Consider the following 11481-nt stretch of genomic DNA (forward strand, 5'->3'; position numbering starts at 1 on the left):
GGTTGGGCCTCTGCTTAAAACATTAATGAGAGGACCCTGCACTGGTCTTCGCCTGAGGGGCGCCTTCCCCAGTGACGACCAGGCCTGTCTGATACCTTTTTTGCAGAGGTGGGATCTTGGACATCAACCCACTTGCAACCCAACATGCTCTTCTTGGGCTCACGCCGGGAAGTGATTCCCAAGTGCAGTGCATTTGCCTTACACCCTGTGCTATTCCTTTAACATGGCAAGCCATGCATAGGGGGACTGTCCGGCCTCAATGGCAGTGAAGGCCTGGACCACCATACCCATACTGCTGCGCTGCGAGCTCCTAATCCGTCATATGCACCACAGGCACAGCAAGATCACCAATGCCAGGATATAGATAAGGGAGCCCATTCCCGCCTACTCCTTCAAATGATCCACAGCTGTCAAAATCCAGGAGGAAACATCTTGTAACAGGGCATCATCCATCCGGGTGGATTTTAACGCAACAATGGCCAATCGTAGCTGTAACATCAATTGGTCGAATTCCCCTGTCCAGTTGCCTAAAAGATAACTTGACAGTTGTTTAGACAAATTTTCTGCCTGGGTATACTTATAATACTGAACAGCGGTAATACAAAGCCCTTCATATTTTTGAACACATCCCAGCTGAGCCAACTGCCACAGGATATTAACCTGCTCCTGCACAAGGTCAATCCTTTGATTTAACAGCATCAGTCCTCCTTTTAATTGTGCATTGGCCACTTGTTGTAAATCCAGAGCTCTGGCTGTAGTAGCCGACAAGTTATTTAAAGTCTGAGCTGTCTGCACAGTATGTGACATGGCAACAGCGGCAGCCGTCGCACTCGCAGCAGCCACAGCTATAGCAGTTACAATGCCCGCAGTGATGCCAAAATCTCTCTTATGCCTAAACAAGGTTACAGCTTGAGAAGCATCTACTGGCACAGGCACCCAATGCGGAATGCATGCAACTATAGCTAACGGATGCTGAGAACTCCAGCAGGTAGCATAATAGCAGGTTTCATTAGTACAAGCACACACATCATCTGAGCATACAGAGGTGTTGTTAATTACCAAGAACACAAAAGGGGAAACCACACACACGGAGGTAGGCTGATAGCTAAATACCGTATAATTTTTACTAAAATGACAATTGGCACCCACAGTACAGGCAGTACTAGTCAAATTGCAAGTCATGTTTGCTATAAAAAAGTGACCCCCTTGCAGCATAACTATAGGTTCGGCCTGCAAGCAACTTCCATTAAGACCACATAACAGCCAATTATTAAAGGGATTAATTCCAGCCCTAAATAGTAAACTAGCATTGGACAAAACACTAGGGGAGAATGAAAAACGCTTAGACTCATCAGCCCAAACAACTTGTCGTGATTGGCAACCTGTCCAAGGCCAAGCCTCCCCCATATGGTCAGGCAAGCAAAAGGGGGCCCATTTAGGTTGTTTTACACTCCACGGGTCAATGCTTAACTTTAAGCTTTCATAATCTCTGCCTAAAACAGTACCAACAAATCCAGTAGCATTTGCCCAAACCTCAGTTGATCCCGTATTCCCATACAAATATCTAAAATACGCGGCAGGGGAATGAGTCAAGGCTATGCAACTACCATTAAGGGTCGCATCACTTAAGCAAAAGCATAGTGTGCCCATCAAGCTAATATTTCTAGCTTCACCAACCCCTGCCATTTTTTTTATCCTCTGGGTAAAAGGGAAGGTTAAGAGTCTTATTTGTGGTGAAAAATCTAGGGAAAAGAGAAGCGTCATGTCTCACGGGCATGGGCCTCGGGAATGCAGACAGTATCCCCCATCTTGCTACCGCCTGTCCCTGTTGGATCATCAGGAGCTGTATGATCAGCAACGCAATCTTTTGTTTCTTCCGGGTTCCGTTCATCTTGGATTCGCCGTACAAGTCATTCGGGCACCCACACTTGATCCGAACTATTCTGGTGAAAAGCACAAACGGATCCTCATGCCCATACCAGCACGGGGTCAGGCCCGTTCCAGAGCCCCGTGAGCACATCCTTCCACAAAGCCGATCCTAAGGCCGAAGGAGTGGAACTGTTATTCCTATCCGCCGCTGAGCGACCAGCGTTAACCAAATTCAAAAAATTTAGGGTAAAAAGTGTCATGGGTATTCTTTGTCTTGCTGTAGCCATCAGGGGTCCAGCTCCCCCTTTTTGTTTTTGTAACATTTCCTTGATAGTGCAATGACCTTGAGGGTTATAGGGCAGTCCATGCACCAGGGTAACACCCATTTGAGTGCAAAAGGAAACAAAGCGCTGCCCAGTATAGGCCGGACCATTATCGATTTTTAGCTGTTTTGGCATTCCCCAGGCCGCCCACGCTTCCAAGCAGTGAGATATTACATCAGTAGCCTTTTCCCCTGGCAGGGGGGTGGCAAGTACAACACCTGAAAAGGTGTCAACAGAAACATGTAGATATTTTAAGCGGCCAAATTCAGGTACATGGGTTACATCCATCTGCCATACTTGTAAGGGTCTTAAACCACGTGGATTAACTCCAAACGTAGGGGGCTTATGGTAAATAATACATCGGGGACACTCCTTTATCACTTGACGTGCATCCGCTCTAGAAAGGGAAAAGTGGCTTTGTAAAGTCCTGGCGTTTACATGAAATTTGGCATGAAAATCTTTTGCTAAGTCAACAGAAGAAGCATGGTGCGCCCACTCAGCACGAGTGTGTGCATCAGCTAGGGCATTACCCTTTGTCAGTGGTCCTGGGAGGCCCGTATGTGCTCGAATATGCATTAGAAAAAAGGGTTCCTTGCGTTGCCATATAAGGGATTGTAGCAGGGTAAAGGGAGCTAGAACAGAACTGGTAGCCTTTATTGTACCAACCGCTTCCAATATTTTTAAAGCATTTATTACATAGGCTGAATCTGATATTAAATTAAAGGGACAGGGGAAAGCTTTAAATACTTCAATTACAATCATCAACTCAACAATCTGTGGGTTACCGGGGACAAATTGATGCTGTACGGGGTCTTGGTTACCTGCAATGTATACCATCCATAAAAATATTTATAGCCCCTCTAATAGGCTTTCGGGCAGTTACCTTTGGAAAAATCACTGGATGTTCCTTTACAAATCTTAGTAGGTGGTCTTTGGGCAAATGATTATCAATATCTCCTGGAAACATGCATCTCAAAATGGACCAATTATCAATAGTGGCACATAAAGTCTGAACTTGGTAGGCACTGTAGGGAACAATGGTGGAGTGCGGATAAACTCCAAAAAATTGTAAACTCTGTTGAACTCCTTGCAGAGCTAAGCCCCCTACCCCCTCAGGGTAATACTCCAGCGCCTTTCCGGGGGAAACATGAGAGTGTAACCACATCAACGGCCCCTTTTGCCAAAGTACCCCAGTTGGTTGGGTCTCAGTGGGAAGAATGCATAAATCAAAGGGTTGGCCATCTTGTAGCCTGTTTAAACAGGCGGCACTTAAAGCCTCCTCCACCCTTTTGAGAGCAAATCGGGCGCTCTCAGTCAGGTCTCGTGGGAAGTTTAAATCTCTATCTCCTTTTAGCATATCAAATAAGGGTTTTAATTCATAATTTGGCAATTTTAAATACCCCCTTATCCAATTAATATCCCCCAACAATTTTTGAAAATCATTTAAATTCTTTAAGTTATCTTTTCTCAGGGTCAATTTCTGGGGCATGATCGACCTGGGACGTATCTTGGCTCCCAGATACTCCACCACTCTGCCTGTTTGTATTTTTTCTGGCGCCGGATAAAGACCCTGTTCCCTTAAGGCAAAAACCAATTCTGCATAGGCCTTTTGTAACCCAGCCTCTTCCTTATGAGCTATCAAAATGTCATCCATATAATGGACCACCCTTAGTTTTGGATGCCTTTTTTTAACAGGAGCTATAGTCCTGCCAACAAACAGCTGACACATAGTGGGGCTGTTGGCCATACCCTGAGGCAGCACGACCCACTCATATCTTTGGTCAGGTTCCTCATGGTTACAAGAGGGCACAGTAAAGGCAAAATGCTCACAATCAGCGGAATGCAAGGGGATAGAAAAGAAACAATTTTTTATGTCTATTACCATAATAGGCCAATGGGCAGGAAGTGCGGAAAACAAAGGGAACCCTCTTTGTACAGGGCCCATAATTTGCATCTGTGCGTTTATGGCACGAAAATCATTAAGTAATCGCCATTTACCCGACTTCTTTTTTATCACAAATATTGGAGTATTCCATGGTGAAACTGAGGGTCTCACATGGCCCAGGGCTACTTGTTCTTCTACCAGTTTATGAGCGGCTAAAAGCTTTTCGGAGGATAGAGGCCACTGAGCTACCCATACCGGTTCCTCCGTCTTCCAGGTAATGCGAACTTGATCCTCAGCAGCCCCTATGAAAAACCCAGCCCCTGTCTATCAAGTTTTTGGTGGACATCAATAGGCTCTTTACAGCTTTGCAAGTTTTTTGCCAGTCCTTGCCCTGGGCAGTAGCCCATTTGTAACATCATTTCCTTTGAGGTAGGAGAATATTCATTACTAAGGCAAAACCCCATCTCTTTTAGTAAATCTCGACCCCACAGGGAGACAGGCAATTCTAAAACATAAGGCTGGATGTTTCCAGAGTGTCCCTCTCCATCCTTCCAGTTGAGGGGTCTTGCACTTATGTCAGGAGCTTTGGCATAGCCTAACCCTCTCAGGGTTTGTCCTGAGGCCTGTAATGGCCACCCTCTTGGCCAATCCTTTTTTGCAATAATGCTACGATAGGCCCCTGTGTCTAACAGTCCTATAATCCTTTTTCCTTCAATCTCCAGTTCAAGCATGGGTCTCTGGTCTAAATCCAGGACTAGGTACACTGACTCAATTCCAGAGGAGCCAAAACCCTTTCCACCTCTCTCAGACTGTATGGCAGGAAATTTTTCAAGCAGGCTAGGCAAGAGTAACAGTTGGGAAATTCTGTCTCCAGGGGAAATTGCTACAATGCCTTTTGGAGCTTCTACCATGATTTTAACTATACCTGTATAATCTGGGTCAATAACTCCTGGGTGAATTTTAAGCCCTCTAAGGGCAATGGAAGACCGGCCAATTAGTAACCCCACTGTGCCCCGTTCCAAAGAACCTTGAAAATCTGACTCTACTAACTGAACGCCCATTTGCAGGGTTAGTACGAGTCTGGTGGTGGCGCGGAGGTCCAGTCCCGCCGAGCCTGTAGTGGCTCTACGCGGTTCTTGGGATGCCTCAGGATAGGCCATCCTTCTTGGGAAATTTCCTCATTTGGGCTCTCCATTGCCCCATATATTTGCGGGCCCTGGGAACGGGGGCCCCTCTGCCCGTTTTAGGGGCCCAAGGGCTGGCCGTTAACATCTTTGACTGATCTACATTCATTGGCCCAATGCTTTCCTTTTTTACATCTGGGGCACTGCCCTGGCTGTTTGCCCGTTGTAACTTCTCCAGCTCTTCCGGTTCATTTTCTCTCTGGGCAATCTCTCTTGAAATGACCAGCCTTGCCACACTTGAAGCATGCTCCAGATGTCACTCCAGAGTTTCCCCCATGCCTATTTGAATACTGGAGTACTGCGGCAGCAAGGCCTGCATTAGTTAGAGGTCCACCCAGCTCTCTGCACACTTTCATCCATGCCTCCAACCCTCTATGTTTATACGGGGTAATGGCGGCTTTACATTCTTTGGTGCATTGCTCATAGACTAATTGTTTTATAAGAGGCATGGCCATGTCAGGGTCCCCAAAAATTCTGCCTGCTGCTTCCACCATTCTGGCCACAAAATCTGAAAAAGGCTCGGTAGCCCCCTGCAGGATCTTGGTGAGATTGCTGCTAACTTCCCCTTTATGTGGTAGTGATTTCCACGCCTTAATGCAAACATCATTTATCTGTTGATATACTTCAGGGGGATAACCTGTCTGAGCATTAGCAAAGCGGCCTTGTCCTAAGAGCATGTCTCTGTCCCAAGCCTGGTGTCCGTTTGCTTGATTGATGGCTGCCTGTTCATTACAAAATTCCAGCATAAATGCCCTCCAATCCAAGTATTGGCCTGGACTCAAACATGCCCATGCTAGGCTCGCCCAATCAGAGGGGGTCATGCAGTATCTCTTTATAGCTTCCACTTGAGCTACGGTAAAAGAGGCTGTAATCCCATACGTCTGAACAAACTCAGCCAGGGACTTAATTACTTTAAATTCTAGAGGCTCATGGAATCTCTGTTGATTATCGTCTTGAAAAACTGGGAAGGCGAGTTCTGCTCGAGCAGTTCGCCAAGTGTCCGTGCAAAAAGTATGCCCATTGGCTCCATGTTGATATGGAGGAGGATCTAAAGGGGTCTGACCGGAAGTTCTTTCTATGTCCTCATTAAGCACAGGTTGGCTTAGCTTACGTTCCTCCTTTTTTATACGGCTCTTTTTCATCTGTTGAATAAGTGCTCTCACGTCTTCCTCCTCTAACTCGCTGGAACTTCCTCTTTCCGATTTTAGCTCAGACAGATCTGGGTATAGTTGTCCCCTTTTGCCCTGCCTACTGTCTCCCTTTTCACTGATTGCCTTCTCTGGCCTCTCCTCCTGTAACTGCTCCAGTGCTGACTGTCCATTTTCTATAACCTCACAGCAGTGCTGGTCCTCCAGGCAGCCCCTAATCAATTTCCAAATGGGGTGGACTCCTGTTTTTAATGTGTCCTGTTCATAGGCAAAGTCCAAATCCTTCCCTAATTTGTCCCATGAGGATACTGTAAGGCTCCCGGACACTATGAACCAAGGAGCCACAATATCGCATTCATCAAGGAACCTCTGTAAGGTACCCTTTTTTAACTTTAGTCCTTTCGAGCGTAGTAGCTCTTCCAGGCCAGAAAAATTGGATGTGACGTCGTGGTGCCCATCTCAGTTATTAAAAATTTTATTTTCTTTTACTTTCACTTTAGGCCTGTATTTTATTTCTTCCTGGGTTCCCGCTCTCTCTTTATCTACAGAAAAGAGCCCCGTATTATGCCTGATTTAATCATGGATTCCCACTTACCTGGGAACTTACCGGTGCACCACCCTGACTGCCAGGAGTTCTGAATCCCTTGTTGAGTTAGTTCCCCGTACGGGCCACCATTTGTAATGACCGCCTCGACCAGCAAGGAAGACACGACCCGGGATTCTTCTCAAAGCAGTTTATTCAGGAACCTTGTCTGCAAGCTTCTCTCTGAAAGCTTTTCCCTCCCCCGCACCCGCGCTCCGGTTATAAGCCTCCTGGATGGCCAATCCCGAGGTGCCACGCGGCATATACTAATAGGGTCGCAAACATGGAAGCAAGCCAGTAGCCAAGCCATAGTCATATAAGGAGTTGTTTTTCACAGAGAGCACTCGCCATCGGGAAGGCAGAAGGCGGAAGCCAGCGCCATCTTTGGTCACGGACCCTGCAGCTCTCCACAGGAAGGGATGGGAAGAGGAAACAAAGGAGGAGGCTATAATGCTTGATAAGAAATGTACACATTATCTTGCCCATGTAATTGTAACCCCTCTACAGTATTTTCACAAAAAAACCTATTGTTACTTATTATAATATCATAAACCTATTGTGACCTCATCACCATTATGGCATCACCAACTAAGTATAACATCAAAATATTATTATCACTCAATATTGTGACATCATATTGCCATTGTGATATCATTGTTCCATTGAGTTTTTCAAACCTATTTTGACCTCATAACATTTTACAAAAATCGTGGCCTTTGAGACTATTAACATGTGAACTTGTACACTTATAATGCATGAAACACAAGGCAATCCAATGAGGCACATTGAAGATAATTTTATTTACACTAGAACTGGGCGTGCATTTACCTTGTCTTGAGCCGTACACTCAGTGACAGCCCAGCCCCAACCACCAAACCTCAGACGTCCAATAGGCATAGTTAATTGGTTTGCAAAACACCCAAATTACCATCTCCACACTCCAAACTTCAATAGGTAAGGCTTTTTCCTTTTCCCTTATTCCTTCCTTCTTTAAAGACCTTTCCTTCATTTCCCTTTTTCCCTTCCATCACTTCCTTCTTCTCTTTAGGCTTCTCCACTACACTTCTCTGGCCTTGTGGCCAATTGGCTTTCTTCCCCTCCTGCTCGCCCTCAAATTCCTCTTCTCCCAGGTCTTTCCCCTCCTGCTGTCTCACCACTTCCTTCCTTGCAGGTCTTCCCCTGATTTTCTCCAATACCATTGCTCTGACCATGCAGCCTATATATAGGTTGAACTCCTCCATCACTCCAGTGGGTCTCCTACCTAACAGTTTTCAACCATCACTTCACAAACTGCCTGTTCCCCAATCAATTCTTCACAGCTCATCATGTGAGGATGACATCCTACCCCCTCCATCAGCATGCCCTGCTCACTTGTGTGGCATGCCCCATGCACTCCAGTGGGCCAGGTCATGGGGCAACATTGATTAGTGGGCCCTGCTCATTATTAGGACCATGCTGCTTTATGTATCCCCCACTGTTTTTCATGTCCAATCAAATCCTTGATTCCTTCTTACCAAATCCTAAGTGTCGTTGGTGGGATGGTTTGTCCCAGGTGGTATTCAAGGAGCTTTGAACTCAATTCCTGGGCACTGTCCCTGAGCACTTCTGCTCAAGTCTAGCACTCTACCACTTTGAGTTATAGAAACTCTTGCAGTGTTTTCTGGTTGGAGATAAGAGGTTCGAGCCAACTTCCAGCCTGGCTCTTTGCAGGTTAGTTGGGAGATGGAGTCTTAGGGATTTTTCAGCGTGGGCTGGATTTGAATTGCAACTTTTGTCATTAAAACCCTTTGTTATTTCCAATTAAAGAAACAAGGAGATCAAATAGAATAAGTAGAGCTTACCTAGTCCTTATCAAGAATTGACCAAATATTCTGCAATGATAAAACTTGTTAGATGGGAGAATCTTAACACAGATATGCCCAATATTTTAGAATCACGTAGTCAGTACTAGCCTAAACAACACAAAACAAAAAAGACAAAACTCAAAGTCTAAAATTTTAGACAACAATGTTTAGACATCTTTGCTAACAAAGCACATCAGATGGTTGGGCCTCAGTTACCAGAGTCTGTGAAAAGAGCAACTTGTTAGCAAGGCACAGTTGAATAGATGGATGGAGGAGAAGAAAGCTTGGTGGTAGGGTAAGGATTGGAGTGGGCCAAATCCTTCACCCACCATTTGGCCAAGATGGCGAACTCAAGATGACAAATTTCTAAAAAAATGCAAAGAAAACCTGAACAAAAAAATCAAGCCTAGTTTGGCTAGCCTTTTAGAGGGAACCTAGAATGGATCCCCTGGACCCAGCCCATGTCCCTCGCTTCATGGCACAATACAAATAGTTGTAGAAAAGACAGGGAGAGTTATAGAAAGTTGGACATGATTAACAGAGAGCAAAGAGATCCTGAAAGTGAACAGACTGTTGACCATTTACCATTGCAGAGGCAAAAATTGTCTAAATCTGAGAAAAGCATAAAAAAATTAGGTGCTCTGGTATCCAGGTAGCGCAGGAGGCATTTTAGAGGGGTTTCATGGCTTGGGCATGACTCGTAGCACCCTGTTAAATGTGTAGGAGAGTCAGTCTGGTGAGTGAAGGGGAGCTGACCAGGCAGAAGCGATGTCCCTGCTTCCCCTAGAGCTTTAGAGAGAAATGGCCAAGACCCCTTAACCAAGCATCCTCGGATTCAGAGGTGACCAGCCTTTCAGCTAAAGGCCATAGGAGCTCTCTGGCATGTCGCCACATCTGAACAGAGATTGAGCAACAGAGAGCTGTAGAGAGTAGTTTCACTCACCAGAGAAGAGAAGTCTTGTGGACGTGGATGTGAAGGCCAGCAATGGTATTGGTGAAAAGTCTCGCGTGGTGTCTCAAGGCAGTTTAGTTCACAGAAAAGAAGTGGTTAGGAAATTCTAACATTTCCAAACCAAAACATCATCTGAGTCACAGCATCAAATGTAATATTAAATAGTTAGGTTTCATTCAGTAGCCTATGAAGAGAATACCACACACCATGAAGGCAGGAAAAGAAGTTTATTTACCGAACTGCTGCCCCCACCATACATGGTGGAGAAGCAGGGCCAAAAAGGAAAGGGGATATAGCAATTTGTATTTCTGTAGAAATTCATCCACCTCTGCTAGGTTTTCCTTCCTTTGTGAGTAGAGTCTGGAATTATTTCCTTATGATTGTCTTGGATATTTGTTGTAATTTTTCCTGTGATATGTCTGATAATATCGATTTGGGTCTCCTCTCTTATTTTGTTAGCTACTCTTGCCAGTGGTCTGTCAGTTTTATTGATTTTTTCATAGAAACAGTTTTTGTTTTATTAATTTTATTTATAATTTTCTCAATCTCTATCTCATTAATTTCAGCTCTTATTTTGGTTATCTCTTTCTGTCTAGCAACTTGAGGTTAAATTTTTTTCTTGTTTCTGTAGCAGTTTTAGTTGTATCATAAGATTGTTTACTTGGTCTCTGTTTTCTTGATATGTGCACTGAGAGCAATACATTTGTCCCTCAGGACTGCTTTTGCTGGGTCTCATAGGTTCCTTTGTGATGTTTCTTCATTTTCACTGAATTGTAAGAACTTTTTAATTTCTTCTTTAACTTCTTTTGTGACCCAAGTATTGTTCAACTTAGTGCAGTTTCATTTCCATGCGTTTAAGTTTTTTCTACTTTATGCCTTGTTATTGAGAACCAGTTTGATTCCACTATGGTCAGATAGGATACAGGGTATTATGTCGATCCTCTTGTGTTTGCTTAAATTCCTTGTATGAACTAAGAAATGATCTATTGTAGAAAAAGTGAAGGGGTTGGCAAGAGTTAGACCCTGCTGGTGTGAATGACTGTAATTGTAATTACTCAGGAGGCTCAGATCTGTGTATTCAGGTTCAAAGCCAGACCAGGCAGGAAAGTTCATAAGGCTTTTCTGGGCTTGTTCAGCCCCACACCCTGCGTCATGTCTGTGGTTGTTCACCACATTTGCCACCATGGGCTCGGCTGGGATGCTTATGCAAGCCAGTATGGAGAGGCGCTCCACCCTACCACGAGTCAGGGGGTTAACCAGTGCTGCTGCCTCAGGCTAGGCTAGGCTGCTTATGCGGGCCAGTATGGAGAGGCACAAACCGGCATGGGTCTGGAGTTGTTCACTGCAGCTGTCCCTGCCACAGTTATCACTGCCACCCCGGGCTGGTCTGGGCTGTTCCTGTGGGCTAGTGCCAAGAGGCATTGTGCACAAAGTCTGGATGGTTTGCCACTACTGAGAGCTGCTGCTGCTGTTCCAGGTTAGGCTAGGCTGTTTACACCAGCAGGACAGAGGTGCCACACTGCGTGTCTAGGGTCGTTCACCACTGCTGACAGCTGCTGCTGATCCTGACTGGGTTGGTCTGCTTGCACCAGCCAGGCAGAGGTGCCATGCCAGGGAGGTTGAGGGGAATCTTCATGCTGATTCTGCCTTCTGAGATTTCAGTTTGTATTCTCTGTGTTGGCACTGGACCTTG

The sequence above is a fragment of the Dipodomys spectabilis genome, unplaced genomic scaffold (genome assembly GCF_019054845.1).
Source record: "Dipodomys spectabilis isolate Male_0828 unplaced genomic scaffold, ASM1905484v1 ptg000131l, whole genome shotgun sequence".
Lineage (NCBI taxonomy): Eukaryota > Metazoa > Chordata > Mammalia > Rodentia > Heteromyidae > Dipodomys > Dipodomys spectabilis.